The sequence below is a fragment of the Haliotis rufescens genome, unplaced genomic scaffold (genome assembly GCF_023055435.1).
Source record: "Haliotis rufescens isolate VD_foot unplaced genomic scaffold, xgHalRufe1.0.p SCAF_28, whole genome shotgun sequence".
Taxonomy (NCBI): Eukaryota; Metazoa; Mollusca; class Gastropoda; order Lepetellida; family Haliotidae; genus Haliotis; species Haliotis rufescens.
Window position 1 is genome coordinate 6,315,389 of NW_025963979.1, and position 23,242 is coordinate 6,338,630.

Genomic DNA, 23,242 nt, shown 5'->3' on the forward strand with positions numbered 1-23,242 from the left:
TGCTTAGGTATCATGTCAACAACGATGCTGTCTCAACAAATCTTTATCCACCGTATGGTCCGTATTGATGCTGTTATCTGTTTCAGCTCGAAGCATTCGGATAATAAAAGTACATATCATAATAAGAATAAAATTAATTCTAAAGGACATTTTGTCGCTTTGATCATTAGCTCAAGAATGTATTACAGGCGATAAACACATTACATTTGTCAAATGCCAACAGCTTGTTAATGATAATAGCTATCAGACATAAACGATTAGCACGTTTAAAATTGACAAAATGTCACTGCTTGCCATGGCTGTGAGATTAGTAATGTATGTACCGACAACACCTGTTGTGGGAAAACGTTTTCTGGTTGCGTGTTTATACGTTATCATTAATTACATATTTAAAAAAATGTATCTTGCGTAATAGAGTGTTCTGTGGAATAAAGTCACTGCGGTGTGCTAAAATCGTGATACAGTCAGAACTGTATGTGTTTGGCTTGGTTTGAAGGAAATCTGGTGATTTCTTTTGTTCATTTTTAATCCTAAAACTTCACGACTTTACGTAGATTAAAATCCAACAATATTCATTTACACGATATTTTGTTATCGATTTTTTATAAGGCTATATAGTTACAAGTACCCTTTAGATGAAGTGAGTTAATGTGTATAGAATCAATTGTGATGCTGTCAAACATCTTACTTTGTTTTCGAAGGGAGAGAAATTAGTTTAGAAACGCTGTCGTGAATCACAGCTTGGAAATCCTGTTCTTCACACATCCTGAATGTAATAAGTATCTTGCGTATAGGGTTGGATGGTTCAACCAAAACAAATAATGTTTTCGTTTTCGCGAAAATTATCTATTTGATACAAACATTTATTTTTGGACGGAGTTGTTATATATTCAAACATGCACGAAATTAACCTGGCTTCCAGACCCGCCATTTATTCCTTTCTTGCCCATTTTTGTCCCTTGGGCGTGCCAGGACCCGCTGATCATGGGTTCGAGTCCCAGATTCGTACTATGTCCCTTGGTCCATCCTGAACAGAACATATTGCATAAGATGCAATTCCAATGCTGTATTATTAATATAATAGCTATAAATGCCGCTTGATATATTACCACAGCAAGTGAGTGAGTGAGGTGGGTTTAACGCCGCTTTTAACAGTATTCCAGTTATATCGCGGCGTGTAGCTTAATGTTACCACAGCAAGACAAACGTACAAACTTCAAAACGAGTGAATGTAAAATATCTAAACGTCTTTGATTTTGATTTTTGAAATAATGACAAGATCCTGCCTGACCAGTAACGCGGTGTCTGTATACTAACAAGCAGCATCTGGTTCTCCTTTCTTTGATAACAGGAAATGCTTACGCAAGGATGACGGTGTGGGTAATCTTAAATGCGCAGATGGTTCCTGGGGAAATCCTCCCAATTTTTCATTCTAGATTTTTGACTTCCTAAATAATATACGCATTTCACTATTTAGGAAGTTCAACGAATTCCGATATACTTAATGTGTGGAAACTACGAATTACACAACAATAATAATAATCTTGATAATAATAACAAAAATAACAGCAACATCAAAACAACAACAACAACAACAACAATAATAATAATTATTATTATTATTATTATTATTATTATTTTCATTATTATTATTATCATTATCATTATTATTATCCAAGACATTGTCAGTGGATACCCAGCTTTGGCACAGAAACAACATCTCAAGTGAAATGATGGAGTGGCTCTATCCTATATTACCGTATTCGCCATACTTGTGGTTTTGACACAGAAGTCCATCCATGGTACGACCTAGAATATGTAGAGGGCGACATTGAAAATAATAAATACAAAATTATTTGGAATATGCCCCTATATACAGCCTCAGACGTATCCAAGCCAACAAACCTGATCTTGTCCTTTTTGATAAATCCAATGAAATAATTTATATTATTGAATTTTCTGACCCCTTTGACACTAATTGGATTGATAAAATTCAGAAATGTCACTCTTGCATCCCAAGTACCAAGTTGTCCGACTTCTCTTTGTTCTCGAGATCGGTGCCTTAGGTTTGGTCACGGATATATACAAGTTCGCGGTTTGGTACCTTCTGATCTGTTGACTGACATTGGGAGGGTACCTAGATTTGCAGCCAGGATTACAGCCCTTCTGACAATCTGGGTAATGCAGAAGGCTGCAGTGTTAGGGAGTCTTCACATTCTCAAAAAGGTTCTTGATGGGTTTGACAAGGCAGCGCATTCTGTGAGAAGTCCCATTCACTGTCTGGGCTGCGTGTAGAAGGGGCAAGGGTCCTGAGCTGATGATGAGCTTAACCAGCCTGACTGTGACAGGATCATCCAAACCCTCATTGGTGCATTTTCTATTTCATTCTGTAAATAGTAATAATAATACCAATCAATCAATCAATCAATCAATCATGTGCTTCAGTGTGCACGTGGGGCTGGACAGGAACACAAGCCACCACCATGAACACTTACCTGCATCAATTTATGAGGAATCACCCAAACCCTCTTTGCTGCATTTTTGTGTTTTTTCAATCCGGTCAACGGGGTATATAGTAGATACTGACATTATGATAATAATATGTTATAAATGGTATGATTTATATTAAATGTTATCTATGTGTGATATATTCGATATACTATAAGAATATATAGTATAAGGAAATACCCGAAGAACTACTTAAAAACAACATTCGAAACGTTTTCACGATAACGGACCTTGCCGGTCACCATGGCCATCACAGACATGACTGAAGCGAATCTGTTCTCTGACGTACTAAATGTCCTAGCTTCAACTACCTTTATATAGGGTCGGTTAGGACCATCGGATTCCGTTCGAAGGATATAATATCACCTTGTATCATGCTTCCCAAATCCCCGTCAACTGGGCGTGGATTGATGCTATTAAAGTAGATTTATAAGGCTCCGGCATTCGGAGCATTAAACACAGCCGGGGGGCCATTACTCTATAAACACATTCGTGTGTTTTAGTTTACAGTCATTAAAGGTAACCACAGCTTGGGGAATGTAAAGAAACGCGGAACTGGTGGAGTCGGCTAATGTTAGGTAGTAATATGAGAGGAAAAGCACAGAGTCTGAACGGGGAGCAAACACACGCTAGGAAGCTGTTTACATGGCAGTGAACGAGAACAGGATGCATTGTCTGAACGCTTATTGCAAGGTATTCATGATAACGATGTATAAACGGTTCCAGTTCCCATGATCGTCTTAATGAGGATTGAGGATTGGGTGAATACAATGTCTGACCCGAGGATGTGGGCTAGTGGATCATGCTTTCAACCATTGCTTATTTATATAGGCCGTAATATAGCAGGAATAATAATGAAAACGACGTAAACTTCTTCTAACAAGTAGTATACTTTCCTTACAAGAGAGTCATTATTAAGTGCAATGAAACTTGGATTTGTAATGTCAACTGTGAATCATTCCATGATTGTCCCGGCAGTCAGGGGGTTAATGATCGTAAAGGTATGCGTAGAACATCATAGGAAAGCAAATAGTTAGAACGAGTGAGAAAGTGAGTTGGGTTTAAAGCCGCTTTAAAAGAATTCCATTTAAACCACGGCGTGTCAACTTGATGTGGGAGGAAAGCCTGAAGTAATTAATGCAGGTCATAGACGTTCAACTCTTTGGTGAAACCCACGAGCACGGGAATGGTGCTGACAAACCTAGAAACATAATCGGGACGGACCGGTATTCGAACCCACAATTATAGGTTTCTGGCGTGACCAGGGACGCAAGTCTGCACAGCGAAATTGCGGCGCACGAGACGACGGGACATCTGTGTTCCCGGAAACATTTAGACCACATGGGGGCTAAGGGTATATCTCTAAAGTACAAATTAGAGATTATGGCATACGTGCGAAATCATAATACAATACACCACGTGTACAGAAGAGGGACAATGTATCATATACCCTGAAGTATGTTTCTCGCAAGATGTGACTAAAATGTAAATGAGGCGATGACAATGGTTTCTTTGCAGTAATTTGGTGACTAGAGAAGAGAAGTTTTCCACACGGAGCTCGTTGATGATGATCCATTAAGGTAGATAGATAGATGAGATGGATGGATGCTCACGCTATCGCTCACCGGTTTACATGTTACAGACTGTCACTATCAACACCATATCTACTCTGTGTCTCTTGTACAAATGAAAATCCGGGGTAGAATAGTCTTCAGCAACCCATGCTAGCCGTAAAGGGCGACTATGTTTGTCGTAAGAGGCGATTAACAGGATCGGGTGGTCAGGCTCGATGACTTGGTTGAAACATGTCATCGATCCCAATTGCATGGATCGATGCTCATGATATTAATCACTGGATTGTCTGGTCCAGACTTGAATATTTACAGACCGCCGTCATTTAGCTGGAATATTGCCCGGTGCGGCGTAAAACAACAAACCAACCAACTCATGTACAAATTGTCGTGGTGCTATAAATTCATAATTCATAATTCAAAACGCACCTAATAAAACTAGAGTAGAGTAAATAAACTAGTGGCAGCACACCCATCGCCAACAATGCGAGGAACGGCCTGCATCCAACAGAGCGATACATTAACGTGATATACGTCGATGCTGAGGTCTCTCCTCTCCCTCCTGCTAACCCATCATCCAAGTTACCTAACACCCGGACACTCCCTGTTTTACCCTCATCAGCTCTGCAGGTGACCTAGGTGTGTACGTTCTTTCTCAGTAGCCGTACATGTCGCTCGCATTGTGTCTCCCATCTGCATTAAAGGGTCGCTATCATTCACGTTCAACTGTTGCATTACCTCAGCGTACAGCATAGTCGGGAAGGCAGGTGTTCATGCTACAAGAGATTTAGTATTCCGCATATATTTTGTTTCAGCTGCCTGACTATTGACGTGTTGGACTGATGGGGCGATAGTCATGTACGTGTCAATTACCAAGACTACTGACGTGTCGGACTGATGGGGAGATAGTCATGTACGTGGCAATTATCAAGACTACCGACGTGCTGGACTGATGGGGAGATAGTCATGTACGTGGCAATTATCAAGACTACTGACGTGTTGGACTGATGGAGAGATAGTCATGTACGTGGCAATTATCAAGACTACCGACGTGCTGGACTGATGGGGAGATAGTCATGTACGTGGCAATTATCCAGACTACTGACGTGCTGGACTGATGGGGAGATAGTCATGTACGTGGCAATTATCAAGACTACCGACGTGCTGGACTGATGGGGAGATAGTCATGTACGTGGCAATTATCCAGACTACTGACGTGTTGGACTGATTGGGAGATAGTCATGTACGTGGCAATATATCAAGACTACTGACGTGTTGGACTGATGGGGAGATAGTCATGTACGTGGCAATTATCCAGACTACTGACGTGTTGGACTGATTGGGAGATAGTCATGAACGTGGCAATTATCAAGACTACTGACGTGTTGGACTGATGGGGAGATAGTCATGTACGTGGCAATTATCAAGACTACTGACGTGTTGGACTGATGGAGAGATAGTCATGTACGTGGCAATTATCAAGACTACTGACGTGTTGGACTGATGGAGAGATAGTCATGTACGTGGCAATTATCAAGACACCCGACGTGCTGGACTGATTGGGAGATAGTCATGTACGTGGCAATTATCAAGACTACTGACGTGCTGGACTGATGGGGAGATAGTCATGTACGTGGCAATTATCCAGACTACTGACGTGTTGGACTGATGGGGAGATAGTCATGAACGTGGCAATATATCAAGACTACTGACGTGTTGGACTGATGGGGAGATAGTCATGTACGTGGCAATTATCAAGACTACTGACGTGTTGGACTGATTGGGAGATAGTCATGAACGTGGCAATTATCAAGACTACTGACGTGTTGGACTGATGGGGAGATAGTCATGTACGTGGCAATTATCAAGACTACTGACGTGTTGGACTGATGGAGAGATAGTCATGTACGTGGCAATTATCAAGACTACCGACGTGCTGGACTGATGGGGAGATAGTCATGTACGTGGCAATTATCCAGACTACTGACGTGTTGGACTGATTGGGAGATAGTCATGAACGTGGCAATTATCAAGACTACTGACGTGTTGGACTGATTGGGAGATAGTCATGTACGTGGCAATTATCCAGACTACTGACGTGTTGGACTGATGGAGAGATAGTCATGTACGTGGCAATTATCAAGACTACTGACGTGTTGGACTGATGGAGAGATAGTCATGTACGTGGCAATTATCAAGACTACCGACGTGCTGGACTGATTGGGAGATAGTCATGTACGTGGCAATTATCAAGACTACCGACGTGCTGGACTGATGGGGAGATAGTCATGTACGTGGCAATTATCCAGACTACTGACGTGTTGGACTGATGGGGAGATAGTCATGAACGTGGCAATATATCAAGACTACTGACGTGTTGGACTGATGGGGAGATAGTCATGTACGTGGCAATTATCAAGACTACTGACGTGTTGGACTGATTGGGAGATAGTCATGAACGTGGCAATTATCAAGACTACTGACGTGTTGGACTGATGGGGAGATAGTCATGTACGTGGCAATTATCAAGACTACTGACGTGTTGGACTGATGGAGAGATAGTCATGTACGTGGCAATTATCCAGACTACTGACGTGTTGGACTGATTGGGAGATAGTCATGTACGTGGCAATTATCCAGACTACTGACGTGTTGGACTGATGGGGAGATAGGCATGTACGTGGCAATTAACAAGACTACTGACGTGTTGGACTGATGGAGAGATAGTCATGTACGTGGCGATTATCAAGACTACCGACGTGCTGGACTGATGGGGAGATAGTCATGTACGTGGCAATTATCCAGACTACTGACGTGTTGGACTGATGGGGAGATAGTCATGAACGTGGCAATATATCAAGACTACTGACGTGTTGGACTGATGGGGAGATAGTCATGTACGTGGCAATTATCAAGACTACTGACGTGTTGGACTGATTGGGAGATAGTCATGAACGTGGCAATTATCAAGACTACTGACGTGTTGGACTGATGGGGAGATAGTCATGTACGTGGCAATTATCAAGACTACTGACGTGTTGGACTGATGGAGAGATAGTCATGTACGTGGCAATTATCCAGACTACTGACGTGTTGGACTGATTGGGAGATAGTCATGTACGTGGCAATTATCCAGACTACTGACGTGTTGGACTGATGGGGAGATAGGCATGTACGTGGCAATTAACAAGACTACTGACGTGTTGGACTGATGGAGAGATAGTCATGTACGTGGCGATTATCAAGACTTTAATGTGTTTTCACTGTGAAGAAAAAATAAGAATGGGTTTTACTTGTTACTGAAATAAATTTGTATGATGATACCGGTGGCGGTTTATTATTAGTCATGCCATCTTCAATCAGTCACGTGATGAGGAAGAATGCATGTATGACGTATTTTGGAAAGACGTGGAGATAATGTTTATGTGCAGCTATAAATAAAATGTGAGCGAGTTTGGTTTTACCTTTATAGTTGGCAAAGTCCAGCAATATAACATTGGGGGACACCGGAAATGGGCTTCACACATTGTACACATCTTGTGAATCGAACCAAAACCTCCTGTGTGACGAGCGAACGCTTTAACAACTGGGCTACTCTATCGTCCTGTACATAAGTCAATGTGCTAGTGTATGGATTTTAAGATTCGTCTCATAACTCTTAAGAGTGGTTTGTACTTGTTTTATTGTATTAAAATCTGTTTTACAATGGTATAAACAAGAATATACAAAAGTAAGACACAAGTAAACTATTGTATGTCTTTCCACAGGATAGTTTAGACCTTTGAATATATATTTCATCAGACTTTGGACCTCATAGATTGTCCTGATGTCGGTTCCCACTCCTGCATCGAGGCTGGAAAAACTCATGACAATCATTGATTCCAGCTCAGGTCCACTAATCATTACCAAATTATGGTGTCAGGTTGTCGATATTCCACTTATAATTTAGTTTTGTTTAATTTATGCACATAACTTCACACGCCCACAAAGCCAGTAGCCAATCAACGGAGCGTAGGATCAAAACAAATTTCATAGGATCTGTCAATCAAGGCAAAAGGCGAGAAGTGCAACAGTCAAACTGTAACGAACCGAAACAAATATGTCCGGGGGAAGGCGGCTGTTTCAAATGATATGGTCAGTTACCGCCAGATTCAAGCATTAGTTCACTGAGAGCGGGAAGATAATTCGAAAAATCGGGTTAGAAATGAAACCCGCAGACATGAAATTTGTGGAACCCAGGCGAGCGGAAAAAAAACAGGCGAGCGAGCCTGCAAGTTTGCTGTGCGTTCCTTCTCGGTCATCGGTCTCAAAGGGCAGTTTGGTTAATGAATATGCATGAATGTCGCTATATGTCTTGTGCATGACGATACACGTGAGCAGAAATGGAATTCCCTCGACTGTGATATTGGGATTCCCCGACATTCCGTAGTAAAGAAAGTAGTCCGCTTACTAGGGCGTGGCTTTCTTCTTTATTGGGAAATGACTGCAATAACACGTGACCCATTACGTTAATCAGAATGCAGGAATTACAATTAACACAACGATATACAGTGTTTAATACGCAAGAGAGTGCTAATGTACTGCGGGAACTAGTGACACTGACAAATCTTGAAAGCTCTCAACATCCCTTGGATTATTCAATGACATTGCGTGTCGAGATGATAGATCAGTGAGAGGAGCTAATGCACACTCGATGACCTCGGGCAACCCTGTTGCTAGGCTGACGTCACATGGCATTGTTTCGCCGGTGGATCTGGTAGACTGGTTCCCGGATCCTCCGCTTGGTGTCTCTTACTCAGTTGATCTTGCAACATAATATCACTAATTACGTCATAGGGTATTGTGACGTGATTGTGAACTTTGTGGTGAAGGGCCCCGTTCCACAAAGCGATCGTAACGCAACGACATTCGTAACGATGGGCGATCTTTTTGTTCCAAATGGCAATAACTCTCCTTTTGAACAGTTATAATTGATAGGCCTGAGACCACAGTTACCAACCCATCCCTACGTTTTACCATGACCAGGAAGGAAAATAGGAGAATGTAGTTCCCTGTTTAAATGGGCTGTTTAGCCCGTACCAATTGTTTTTGGTGTGACTTGTGATAGCTTAAATGAAAGATTAGACATTGTAGTTTGTTGCAATGTTTTTGTTAGCCACAATCTGTGCAAGATATTGATTCCAGCTTCCCAAGACTTGACCCCAAGTTGAAGGCCGCTCTGTGTGTTTCGGCTCGAACCTTCCGGTGAGCACTGTTGACTCTCTCTCTCTCTCTCTCTCTCTCTCTCTCTCTCTCTCTCTCTCTCTCTCTCTGTCTCTCTCTCTCTCTCTCTCTCTCTGAAAATATTACTAAGAATACCGGACAGCCAGCATCAGTGGAGAGTGTGAGCAGCTGGAGAAGAGGCGAGCAACTCAATGTGATTTATGAATTTGTGGAATTTTAATAAATAAACGAACGCCTGTCACAAAAATGTAGTTGAACATAGAACACACAGAATCGCAGATCTTTCTATCGTACATTTAAGGGTGAACGTGAAGGAAGTCGGAAGTCACACAGTGAGCTCAGGTAAGTTTATTAATGATGATATGTTCATTCATTCGTGCAATAGATATGGCAATCATGAGTGCTGACTCTGTACGTGTTCGCAATAGAACATTTGGAAGAAATAAAAAAATGACTTACAAGTCTAGTACACAACAAAGTCATTAAGTGAATATCAAATAAATTGATTCACAATCTTATCCAAAATTTATTTCATGCAACAGGTTTAAAGCATTCAGAATTGTACATTCGTCAATCATTATTATAAAATACAGCATGTTTATATATGTGTGTCGCTACCTCTCTCATGCTAAATACATAAATGTATAAAACTGTTTTAATAAAATTTAAATTTACAATTAGTTTTACATTATGAGTAACATTATGGACCCCAGCATGTCGAGCCTAGAAACAATTGTATATATTATTCACCTTGGAATGTCTGTTTACTGTGTTCGCGGCGGGGTCCAGGCAATTCCCTAAGTGGACAATTCCAACTACTACTGCGTAAAATATTAATGCCGATTTGGAGAAAATTACCAAATGGCTGAAAGCAAGTAAAGTATAATCCAAAGAAAACAGAAACTATTCAATTTCATGTTACAGTCAGTCTAAATGCAATACCTAACCGTAAAATGAACAGAGTTTTTATCAATGACGTTTGGTTAAATGTTTCAGTCAGATTGTTAATAGCATCCTGATATTGACGATATAGTTAAAAAGGTAAGCCCTGTGGTTAATTGCCTTAAAAGTCTTAAAATACCTTTCTGGTCTCCCCTTTCGTGAACCATACTCACTCAGTTAAATACTTCCTTTCACATAAATCGTTAGAAGTTATGTACAAGCTTATTGCCCATATCTTTGCTCCCATATTTGGGATAATTGTACCAAAGAACAAGAACCAATCCGAGAAAGTTTACACTGCATTACGGACTATTTGTGGAGGGACAAGGGGTACAAGCCTTGAGGAACTTTATTGACAAACTAACATAGCCAAAAGAAAACACTATTATACAAGATGGAAAACATCTCTTCTGTTAGTGATTACATTTTAAGAAATCGGACCAATTTACAGGCTTCCAGTTGTAGAACAGAATGCTATGCCAAATAATTCTTTCCTGAAACCATTAATACTTGGAATAGTCATCTGATATAGTGGATTATTAAACTTGGACAATGTTACTAATATCCCGTTAAACCATGATACCAGATTTTGTCACATATCCTTTATCGCCTCGGACTCGGCTGTAGTTTTTTAAACTTCCATCGGCTTGAAAGACACGTCTCAGATAAAGCATCGTGCATGCTCTTGGGCAAAAGTATACTGCATTATGTTTTCACATGGCCTTACTACAATATTTTAAGAAACGAATCGTCTTTCTATTCTAAAGGTTAGAGTTTTAATTCAGTGCTTTATGGGAAACAACCTGTCCATATAGAAATTTTAAATTCAGTCCATATCTACGTTCTGATGGATTTGCACTGAAGTAATAACTTAAGAATTAATTCATATTTTAAGCTACGTATTAAGTATTAAATAGTTAAATAGCTTTCTTAATAATTGAACACGAGTCAATCAACCGCACTAATTTGTTGACCACTCGTTTTTGTTCTATTTTGATGTATATGTGTTATGTTTAATAATATGTAACTATGTATATGTATAAACCAACACATATCAATTATATTACTTGATAAATATATTTTTGTTTCTGGAGCAGTTTTTACCAATCCCAATTCATTTACGGAATAAAAATATGTTAAAAGCATGAAAAATTTCCCGTTCTTAGTAGGACATCTCACGTGTTTAACTGGGCTGATAGATATGCTGTAAATGGTTGTAAAAATTGGAATGGTAGGGTAAGAAAAAAGTTTACTAATATGGATTTAGGATATTTATTAAACGCTACAGGTTTTATTGATAAATTTTCTGTTTGTACACAGGTGGAACAATGGTGTAAAAATGAATATGTTACCGGTTGGAGTGATATGTTAAGAAAGGAAAAGGGGCGAAATGGGCTTAATAAATTGAGAATGTATCGATGCTACAAACAAGTATATGGGACAGAATACTATGTTTCAAATAAGATGCCCAGAAACTATAGATCGGCACTAGCCAAGTTTAGATGTGGAGTGGCTCCTATTCGAGTGGAAACCGGTCGATATGAAGGTGTACCTGTCAATAATAGAAAATGTTTTCACTGTAATGACAGCGTAGAAGACGAGGTCCATGTTTTGTTTCACTGCGCATTATATGATGATATCAGGGCAACTCTTTTTAATGAATGTATTGCTAAATCCTAATGTTTTAGATATACTTAATATCGACAAACTTTGTTTTATTTTCAGTGACTCCAGTGTGTGTTTTATACTTGCCAAGTCTGCTTTTTAATTCTTAATCGTAGAAAACATCTTTTATATGGATAATTTTTTACTATATCATTTATGTATTAATTCTTTGATAATTCGTCTCTCATAATTCTATTGAATGGTTCTGTACATGTTATCTATGTCAAGTTGTATAAAGCTGTTTTATGTATGTACAGGAGTGAGACGTTAATAAACTATTGTCTGTCTGTCTGTCTCACAAAATCCCACTTTTTTGTTGTTGTAAGAATTAATAAAGAGGACGTTTGGTGGGGGACTTTAGGGATAAGAGAAATGAATACAGACTGCCATGCTGTATGAGTGTAGATCTTAACAATCACCGTGTGTGACCATGTAGACAGGATATCATTCGGGTTTCTGATTTTGACAATGACTCCATGAGCATACTGAGTATTGTTGCTTGGGGATATCAAATGTAACAGTTTGTTATCAGAGGAGATTGATAGTTAACTTTTAGTACCAGGTAGATATGATAGCTATAGGATTTATGATCCTTTCTTTCTCTTTGTCAAAAGATAGTGGGTATATGTGTAGGTAATTCTCTCACGCTGATGGCAGAAAGTCACTGGACCAGTTCATGTATTCTACGTCAAAGAAGATCAGAACCCGTGTATAATTACAACACCCTCAGAATACCAATAACAACGAAATGTAGAAATTAACAAACATGACCAACATTATTATTTCATGTTAATCTTTGTGCCAGGCATGTAACTGTAGCTAAATAAACATATGTATACTTTTTCAGTCACTGTGAAGTCACTGTCATCCCTAAACAAAAGTTTCACTTTTATCCTCAAAAGCGCAATATTATTCATGTAATAACCTTTTAAGTCAACTTTTGATTTAATACGAATTACGTAACATTCATGTTACTTTGATTTTATAAAGTTGTTACAGACTCATGGACTGACTAGGTTCATTAAGTGTCATAAAATTGCCGGGACATAATGTGGTGGCAATACATTCTCTAATTAACACCTGTCACAAAGGGACAGGCCATTTTGGTTTGTGCTCTGTGTTACGCAATTAGTGTATTCACGAAATAACATTCAACGAACTGTGTACTTAGTCTTGTGATGTTGGTGTCTTTTTGCATTAATGAACATGTAAGTAGATACAACGCCCCATCCATAAAAAAAAATCGACAGAGTAATCACTTAACTCCAAACCGGACACACCAACCTAAATTTTTTTTTAAAAACACACTACAGGTAACTGGCCACACTTGCAAACAACTAGAAACCCCAGAACACGCACTCATCCACTGCACACACTACCTAACACATCGAACCGCATTACAAACCACCCTCAATCTGAACAAGGCTCTCACTCTAGAAGCAATACTAAACCCACAAAATAAACCATAAAAACTTCAAGGCCTTAGGCGTATTCTTAATCAAAACGGAACTAATAAAACGCATCTAAAAACACTATAATCTACCAAATCAAAATCACATAAACAATCAATCAAACATCCGGTGTCGTGCCGGGTTAGCGAAAATCCAATTTTCCCTAGTATCAGTAAAGCGAAAACCCAAGTTGGGGTAGTTGTCCTACGAAAGCGAAAAATGAGTAATTGCTATTAAAACACCGGATTACCGTAGTTTAGATTAGCGCCCGTGCTGTTACAAACAGAGGAGAGGAGAGGAGAGGAGATTTACTAGAGAGTCGTTTCGTAAAAAAATAATACAGTTGGATGTTTAAACACAGGAAAAGAGATGATCAGTATCTTAATTGAACAAACAATTAGTTTCTTGGTTGATATACGTAGCAACTATACTACACTTCAGCATCTAATAAATTACTACTGTAATTATGTTTACGCATTTCTGTGTTTTTCTTGTAATTTGAGAGTCCCGGTACAGCAATATCCCGTGTTTACTGTAGCGTGACCAGTCTTACTGTAGCTTCACGAAAGCGAAGAGATTTTAGAGTTCATTATGGCTAGGTTTCGCTCTCCCGGCCCAGAACCAAACATCCACCATACCAAGCTCCCTTAGTTCTGAGCACCAACGAAGTTTATCAAATTTCTCATTGCTAGAACATATGCATGAACAACAAGTACTATAATCGGAAATATATTACATGTTATATAGGTACCCGGATGCTCAAAATCACAATACAATGCTAAAATCCAATATTTGTGTTCCAGCGAGTGAATACCAAATAGACAAGGACCAAACCAGTTCTACAGACACAGACTCTCTCAAAGGCAGCAAGGTGCATTATACAGTTATATAAAAATTGGTCTTTATCTGATCCGCTCGTGACTTGATAAAAATGTCTGATAACTATAACATACATAAAGGTGTCTCGTCTGTTATTTCAAAAGACATGATTTTATTCTACCAAAACATAATGTGTCCTGTGATGCGTCTCATTCGTTGCAGGCTATTTAATGCAGGGACGTCCCGTTATGTATCATTCAATCTTTAAAAGGGGCGATCAATAAAATACGAAACGAGCCATAATACCATGTTTTATGAACCTAGCAAAACCAAACAGTTGATGCCAAATTGTTCACTCGTTACCTAGAAATGGTACGGCACGGGGTATCCTATTTACGAAATGAGCGATACTGTTGTTCTCTCATCTATTTTTAATCATACACAATATATCTCATTTAATATCTTGAAGCTGCCAATGAAAGCATGAACTCAATTACTGTGCAAATATAAGAGTTCATTTTGTGTGTGTGTGTGTGTGTGTGTGTGTGTGTGTGTGTGTGTGTGTGTGTGCGCGCTTTCGATTATGCTCGTCTATTATTCTTGCCAATTTATATCATGGATAATTTAATGATTTTAAGTGCCTCATAGATCCTTCATTGGTCGGCTGATGTTTTAAATACCATACGTATGTATACGTGTAATGTTTTTTATTGTCTTTAAACACCAGGTGGCACTGTAATAAAATAATTTTCTTCTTCAGTATAAGTATGAAGTTATCATTTTTTAACTTCAAAAACTACGATGTGCCCACTGTTACCGTCATTATGTTGACGGCCTGATTGTTAACAACCATAAGTTGCGATATGTTATATGATTGCTTTGTATAACATCGGGTCATGCATGCTGTTCACTTTCATTGGTACTGGATTCTTCTTTGCGCAATAACCAGAGTATCTCACTGATTGATTATTTGTTTTAAATTGAAGCAAGTTTTGTGCCTTGTGGAATTGTAGATGAAGAAACACACAAAAAACAATTCGCATTTACATAAGTAAAGAAAATATCAATTAAATCTGAATACGTCAATGTGTCAATTTCTTGTCCTAAAAAGTACAGGTATTAGTATTCATATTCCACTTGTTATTTAGTTGTATTTGTAACATTTTTTTTATTTTCTTGCATCGGTTGTACAATACATTTACAGTCGTAGTCTGCTGACTTTGCAAACGATATTAGGGTAAGCCCCCAGAAATTGTTTTAAACATTGCATATTTAGCAATTTCGTGCCGTTTGGACAATATTCATACCAACAAATGTAATAAGTTAGTGGCAAAAGTAAATAAGTAAAATAAACAAAGATGGCGGATGCAGTAAAATTTCAAAGTTAAATCATTACTTTTAAAAAATTGGGAATAGCTTCAGCGCAACCGGCTACCCGCCAGGTCTGGGAGCAATACTGCTACAAACGTGCAATGTCTGACTCTTTTCCCATGTTGAAGCATATTGAGAAAAGCTTACCTTGTACTTCCTTACCTTTTGTAAAACATAAGACATTAATTGCAACATATATCCCCGTGTTATGAGTTTTCGGATGCTGAATAAACATTCATGGTGTTTTCATATGAACAACTGTAAAACATCTCATTGACTTATAAAAGACAACATTATCATAAAAACAAGCCATCATCGGAGTATTTCTGTGTGATGCCACACCCCTCGTTATAGTACAAGTATTCGTGATAGAAAATGTAATGATGTCCGTCAACTTAAGATCAGACAATAATAGTATTGTGTTATGAATAATAATAAAGGCATGTTTGATGCTGAAGGCTCGGATCGAAAACAGGACAATCCGCGACGGTTGTCCGGAAACACGATATTTTTCGGAGTATTTTCTTTTAAATCTTCGATTATATTTTACGCGGAAGATGATTTTTTCCAAGGACTACTGTTTTAAAAAACGCGATTTTCCGCGGATATTTCATAACAATGTATACCGTTCAATTAAACCGTACAAACCAAATTCAACACTTTTAAGTAATAATGATTAGCTTTCATCCTCTGTGCAATCCACTCTGTTGGCTAATCTACTATGCGCACGAGAGCATGTTACAAATCACATCGCGGCATCCCGTACAAACCAATCCAAGCTCAGGACAAATCGATTTCAACACTTTCAAGTGATTATAATAAAGAAGTCACCGCCAATGCAATCATCTCCGACTGCTAATCCGCTCTGTATATTTGACAATAAAGTCTACCCACATACCAAGCACCGCGCCAGGAAAAGTACCAGACGCCTCAATCGCTTACCCGTCAATATCATTGCAAGGAGAGTAAGGACTCCCGCTAACAGTGAGGAGTACTAATTAAACATCCCAATAATGTTACACGCCACTATATCAGTTTTATTTGTAACTTGCTAATAATATTGATCGGCATTTTGCACATACAAAACAATTATAGAACAATACCCAGCAGTTACCCCCCTTTATCAACATTTACAAAGAAACACAGTGCTCAACTTAAAATACTTCATTTTGCACATATACAATAATTATACACGAAAACAATTTTGGATACATCATATATACAAAATTGTATATTTTTGTATATGTCATAAATACAAACTTGTATATTTTGTATATCTCATCATTCCAAACTTGTATATGCTTTGGATATACCATCTTTCCAAAGCATATACAAGCTTGTATATGTGGATTTTTTTTGGAGTGATAATCACTGAATAAGCTGTTACGAAAACGCTGATTTTCTTCCCCCGTGCCCTCAACATGTGTTACAGCACGCGACGTCACAGGGATCCTTCATTCCTAGAAGGAAATCACCTGTAACAGATGCGACGTTTTTCATCCACGCGTCACACAAGTCGTGTAACAGGCATGCCCCTCCCCGCCCCTCATTTGAAGCATACTAAACATTAACGCATCCGAAATATGTACAGCTGATCATGTACACTAACGGTAAACATACCACAACTCTAGGCTAGCTCATTTAGTGATATATTTTCAACACAATTACAAAGACAGTCCAAACAAAAACATTGACAGACATGGATGTCATTCGTCAAAGAAATGTTCTCCGCCTTGGACGAGGGGATTTATTTCTTTTGTACAATTGTATTACACTTGAAATCTTGACACATAGATCTTACCAACAGTATTAATCAAATCGGGACAGCTCTACAAATGACAGTTTTTTTATAAGATTAAAAGTGAATTTAATTCGAAAATCCCTCGTAGATCGTCACAAAAACATACTTGCGCAGAATCTGTTGCAATTCAGAACGCTATAATTCATAAACTACCAGTTTAAAGGTGAATTTTGGAAAATGTACGGATGCAGTATTTTCCTGCAGAAAATTGACAACGACGATGGTGATGAATATCATGAACTATTTGAATCCAACACATTTTTCTCGATTTTGTTATGAAAATTACAACAAATAGCATCCTCTTTATAATATAAGTTAAGTATCAGTATTGCGTAAATTGTCAATAATAATGTTTAATAATAATCATTAACTTATACAATTCTTTTTACGTTTGTATATGTATGAAGGTAAATGTTTTACGCCAGTACTTTGTTTAAGCTTTGTGACAGATGTACATTGTATACCCTAAACTTAACAGGGTGGGCATGTTATTTACACTGAATTGATGAGGGCTTGGTACGCCACAATCACTGGCCCTGTAGGCAATGAGAGAAGGCCCTTGTCCAGGCGTTCATCGGCCAGTCGTCAAACATTCGCTATGTTTAGAGTTTAGAGTTACCTCCCCTAGTCGATCCACAGTCCAATAGTCGTGGGTTCGAATTCCCGATTTGCCCTAATCGTGTCCCTCGGTTGTAAATGTGTAAGAGTTGCATCGTTTCGTGCTTCCCTCTGACATCAAGCTGACAAATCGCGAATGTCGTTCAAAATGACGCTAAACCAAACTCACTCACTCACTCAAGTAGTCTGTATGCCCTGAATGAGAACTAATTTAATAATTCCACCTGTTCTTGCAACAGGTTTTCAGATCTGTGTCCGGGCTGCAGTGATCAATGACTTGGAAATCAAGAATAGACATATTGACAAGTGTTGATATCAAAATACACTTGGGTGAGATTCTATTTATCATCCAACATTATTGTTCCACCTTTTTTCAGTTTGTAGACAGTAATAAGCAGTATCTTAAGTGTAAAAAGTACTGCTAACCGCTTCAGTAACTGAGCCATTAGTTATGTCATTTGATTGCCATGGTATCAATGACGTCACAATGGTGTGCAAAGCACTTCGATGCAATTCCATTGAAGCCATATTCACAATGTAGATATCACTTGATCTCACCCAAGCGATATCTCCTGTGGGAGCCAGTTTTGGATGATGAATGCTATTCATCGATTTGGCATGTGCTTGTTTACATATTCCAGGCCTAATACATGTTAGATTGATATATTATGTCGATGGTGACATATTGCCATAAACTTGAGTCTGTATATCACGTCTAACATCTAAGACAGCTTTGATCTATGATCAAGTTAATGTCAGACATCGATATGGATTGGCTATTGGGAGCTCGCCTTGAAACAAGAGAGGAGAGAGCTGTGAGGTCCTAACATTTATTCAAGCCAGCGTGCCAGTGACCGAAAACCTTAAATACCCCCACAGCTTTACTGAATAACATTAACACTTTCTTGGATATTGTGGGTTTGACACAATTGTGTCTGCCCACTGACAATAAAGTTTACAACGATAAAGTTTGTGGTAAGCAAATAGTGTCAGTATGGCCTAATGAGAGATGACATTAAGTACTATTTGGCCCGTGGTTAAACATATATCTGCTGCCAAGGGAATAGATTTTAACTCTTGACCATGGTATTCACGACCAGAGAATGGGAACAAAGTTGATTTTAATCATAGTTTAGAAGATCGTTAACATGCGCCTGCAGGGGAGGGAATAATTATCGAGGCTAACCCAGAGAAGAAAGGACGTGTCGACATGGATGCATCATGCTTTATCTACGATTATGTAATTTAAGGTTCACATAAATGCATTTGCCGTGGGAATGTCGCTCTGTTCGACTGTGTCGTAATAAATGAGCAATGTCATGCCTACCCAATTGCAAATATAAGGATTTACTTCGTTGAGGATAAATTGTGAAAAAAATTAAAAGAGTATCAAGAAATATATGCACCATAATATATCGGGCAATCATCGGTATACTAATACTTGACAAAGTGCCTGAAAAGCATATTTCCACATCGCACCCAGAATTTTCAGGAGATGCAAGTTTCTTTATGTTACTGATTGTACTACTGTCTCATAACGTAATTTTCACGTGGAAACCGCTTGGCGTAATCGCTTACTAGTATCTCGACATATCTAAAGAAGTAGGCATCTGGTTACCCATTTTGATCAGTAACGTTATTTTCAATTACACCCCAATGCTATCCATCACTAACAAAAAGCTGACTTACTTCCAATTACACGTCATGTCAGAACCTTTCATCCAGCCAATCAGAGCGTCGCTTACCAGTTGAGCCTAAGTGTGTTTTCCAATCATGAAACCTCGAAAAGACTAATACTAATTCTTGTTAGTCATTTCAATGGTTGGTCAAAATTCGCAAAAGGTCGTTCCGACGTGACCCGCAATAGGATTCCGCGGTAGCGTGAACTAAGAGTGAATGAGTATAGTTTTACGCCGCTTTTATCACTATTCCAGCAATGTCATGGCGGGGTGCAGCGTGAACTAAGATCTGATTTCAATAAGAATGAGAAGATCCGGGTTTTAATTGGTCTTCAGGGTCCCATGATTGTCGTGAGAGGCGGGAAGTCAGACTCGATGACTTGCGTTGATCGATGTTCATGATGTCAATTACTGTATTGTCTGACTCAATTATTTACTGACCGCCGTTATATAGCTTCAATATTGCTGAGTGCGGCGTTAAACACAAAACAAACAAACAAAGGACAATACACGTTACAATAGATTCTTTTAGCCGGAATTCGTTAAATCAGAAAATTTTACTGAGAACGTTCCGTACGGATTAAGGAGGTTTCATTAAGACTGTGTTCAGTATAAAATAGTCGGAATCGTGCAATGAACTCTGCTTTTAGAAGACATTTCTTATGATTATGAAACAGTTTTGTTGTCTTTATTCCGAACAGGAGCTATACTTGAATTATCCTACAAAAGGGTGTGACCATGTAGACGGCAGTTAATTCTGATGACTTTGGAATTTAAAACTAAAATAATGATTTGCACCTGAACTACATGTAGCTTAGGCTTAGATTATCAGTAAAACAGCTGATGATGCACAACAATTCCGAGCAGTGTTTTTTTAAGGAAATGATTACTAGGTAACTCAACACTAATTCTATTTACGTTATCCGTCATAGCGGCTACCACACACAACCTAAGTGTTTCCAGATGCACCCCCAGGTATTGGAACAGAAAGATAATTTGATAGAGAAATGTTTGTAAAACTTGCATTTACACACCGGGTGTTTTCCGATTACACATGGTGGCCCTCTGTGAATGCCATTTAGTTTTTAAGTTGTTTTGCAATAACATTAACATTTGCAATTCTTCGTAAATGTCATGCCAGGTATTCCACCCAAACTGCCTTTTAGACCAAAAGGTTTGTTATAATTATTTCATTTCTATATCATTCCACCGGGTAACTGATCACTGCTCGAGGGACAGTCGAAAGAGAGATGCTTATTTCACAACCAGCTCACACATCCACGTACTATCCCGCCAACAGCTTGGTTACATTCACCCGATACGTGATGGTCACAATTTATACACTTGAAAAAATGGAATTGGACAAAAAAATTAAAAACGTTATAAAAAAAATTACTAGGGTGAAAACAATGCGAACTCTGAGGTAAAAAACATCGTATCAAGTACATCAATATCGAATAACCATTTTTGTTTCACTTTTAGCCACCAACAAACATGGGGGTGTACTTACTTTGCTGGCAGTTTATGTGTACTACAGACAGCTATTGATACAGTTGACCATAGGAATCGGTGTACTACAGACAAGATACAGTTGACTGTGGGAGTCGGTGTACTACAGACAAGATACAGTTGACTGTGGGAGTCGGTGTACTACAGACAGCTATTGAGTCAGTTGACTGTGGGAGTCGGTGTACTACAGACAGCTATTGACACAGATGACTGTGGGAGTCGGTGTACTACAGACAGCTATTGATACAGTTGGCCATAGGAGTCGGTGTACTACAGACAGGATACAGTTGACTGTGGGAGTTGGTGTACTACAGACAGGATACAGTTGACTGTGGGAGTCGGTGTACTACAGACAGCTATTGAGTCAGTTGACCATAGGAGTCGGTGTACTACAGACAGCTTTTGATACAGTTGACTGTGGGAGTCGGTGTACTACAGACAGCTATTGAGTCAGTTGACTGTGGGAGTCGGTGTACTACAGACAGCTATTGATACAGTTGGCCATAGGAGTCGGTGTACTACAGACAGGATACAGTTGACTGTGGGAGTCGGTGTACTACAGACAGGATACAGTTGACTGTGGGAGTCGGTGTACTACAAACAGCTATTGAGTCAGTTGACCATAGGAGTCGGTGTACTACAGACAGCTATTGATACAGTTGACTGTGGGAGTCGGTGTACTACAGACAGCTATTGCGTTAGTTGACCATAGGAGTCGGTGTACTACAGACAGCTATTGATACAGTTGGCCATAGGAGTCGGTGTACTACAGACAAGATACAGTTGACTGTAGAAGTCGGTGTACTGCAGACAGCTATTGATACAGTTGACCATAGGAGTCGGTGTATTACAGACAAGATACAGTTGACTGTAGAAGTCGGTGTACTACAGACAGCTATTGATACAGTTGACCATAGGAGTCGGTGTATTACAGACAAGATACAGTTGACCATAGCAGTCGGTGTACTACAGACAGCTATTGATACAGTTGACTGTGGGAGTCGGTGTACTACAGACAGCTATTGAGTCAGTTGACCATAAGAGTCGGTGTACTACAGACAGCTATTGATACAGTTGGCCATAGGAGTCGGTGTACTACAGACAAGATACAGTTGACTGTAGAAGTCGGTGTACTACAGACAGCTATTGATACAGTTGACCATAGGAGTCGGTGTATTACAGACAAGATACAGTTGACCATAGGAGTCGGTGTACTACAGACAGCTATTGATACAGTTGACCATAGGAGACGGTGTGCTACAGACAGCTATTGATACAGTTGACCATAGGAGTCGGTGTACTATAGACAACTATTGATACAGTTGGCCATAGGAGTCGGTGTACTACAGACAAGATACAGTTGACTGTAGGAGTCGGTGTACTACAGACAGCTATTGAGTCAGTTGACCATAGGAGTCGGTGTACTACAGACAGGATACAGTTGACCATAGGAGTCGGTGTACTACAGACAGCTATTGAGTCAGTTGGCCACAGGAGTCGGTGTACTACAGACAGCTATTGATACAGTTGACTGTGGGAGTCGGTGTACTACAGACAGCTATTGCGTTAGTTGACCATAGGAGTCGGTGTACTACAGACAGCTATTGATACAGTTGGCCATAGGAGTCGGTGTACTACAGACAAGATAAAGTTGACTGTAGAAGTCGGTGTACTGCAGACAGCTATTGATACAGTTGACCATAGGAGTCGGTGTATTACAGACAAGATACAGTTGACTGTAGAAGTCGGTGTACTACAGACAGCTATTGATACAGTTGACCATAGGAGTCGGTGTATTACAGACAAGATACAGTTGACCATAGCAGTCGGTGTACTACAGACAGCTATTGATACAGTTGACTGTGGGAGTCGGTGTACTACAGACAGCTATTGAGTCAGTTGACCATAAGAGTCGGTGTACTACAGACAGCTATTGATACAGTTGGCCATAGGAGTCGGTGTACTACAGACAAGATACAGTTGACTGTAGAAGTCGGTGTACTACAGACAGCTATTGATACAGTTGACCATAGGAGTCGGTGTATTACAGACAAGATACAGTTGACCATAGGAGTCGGTGTACTA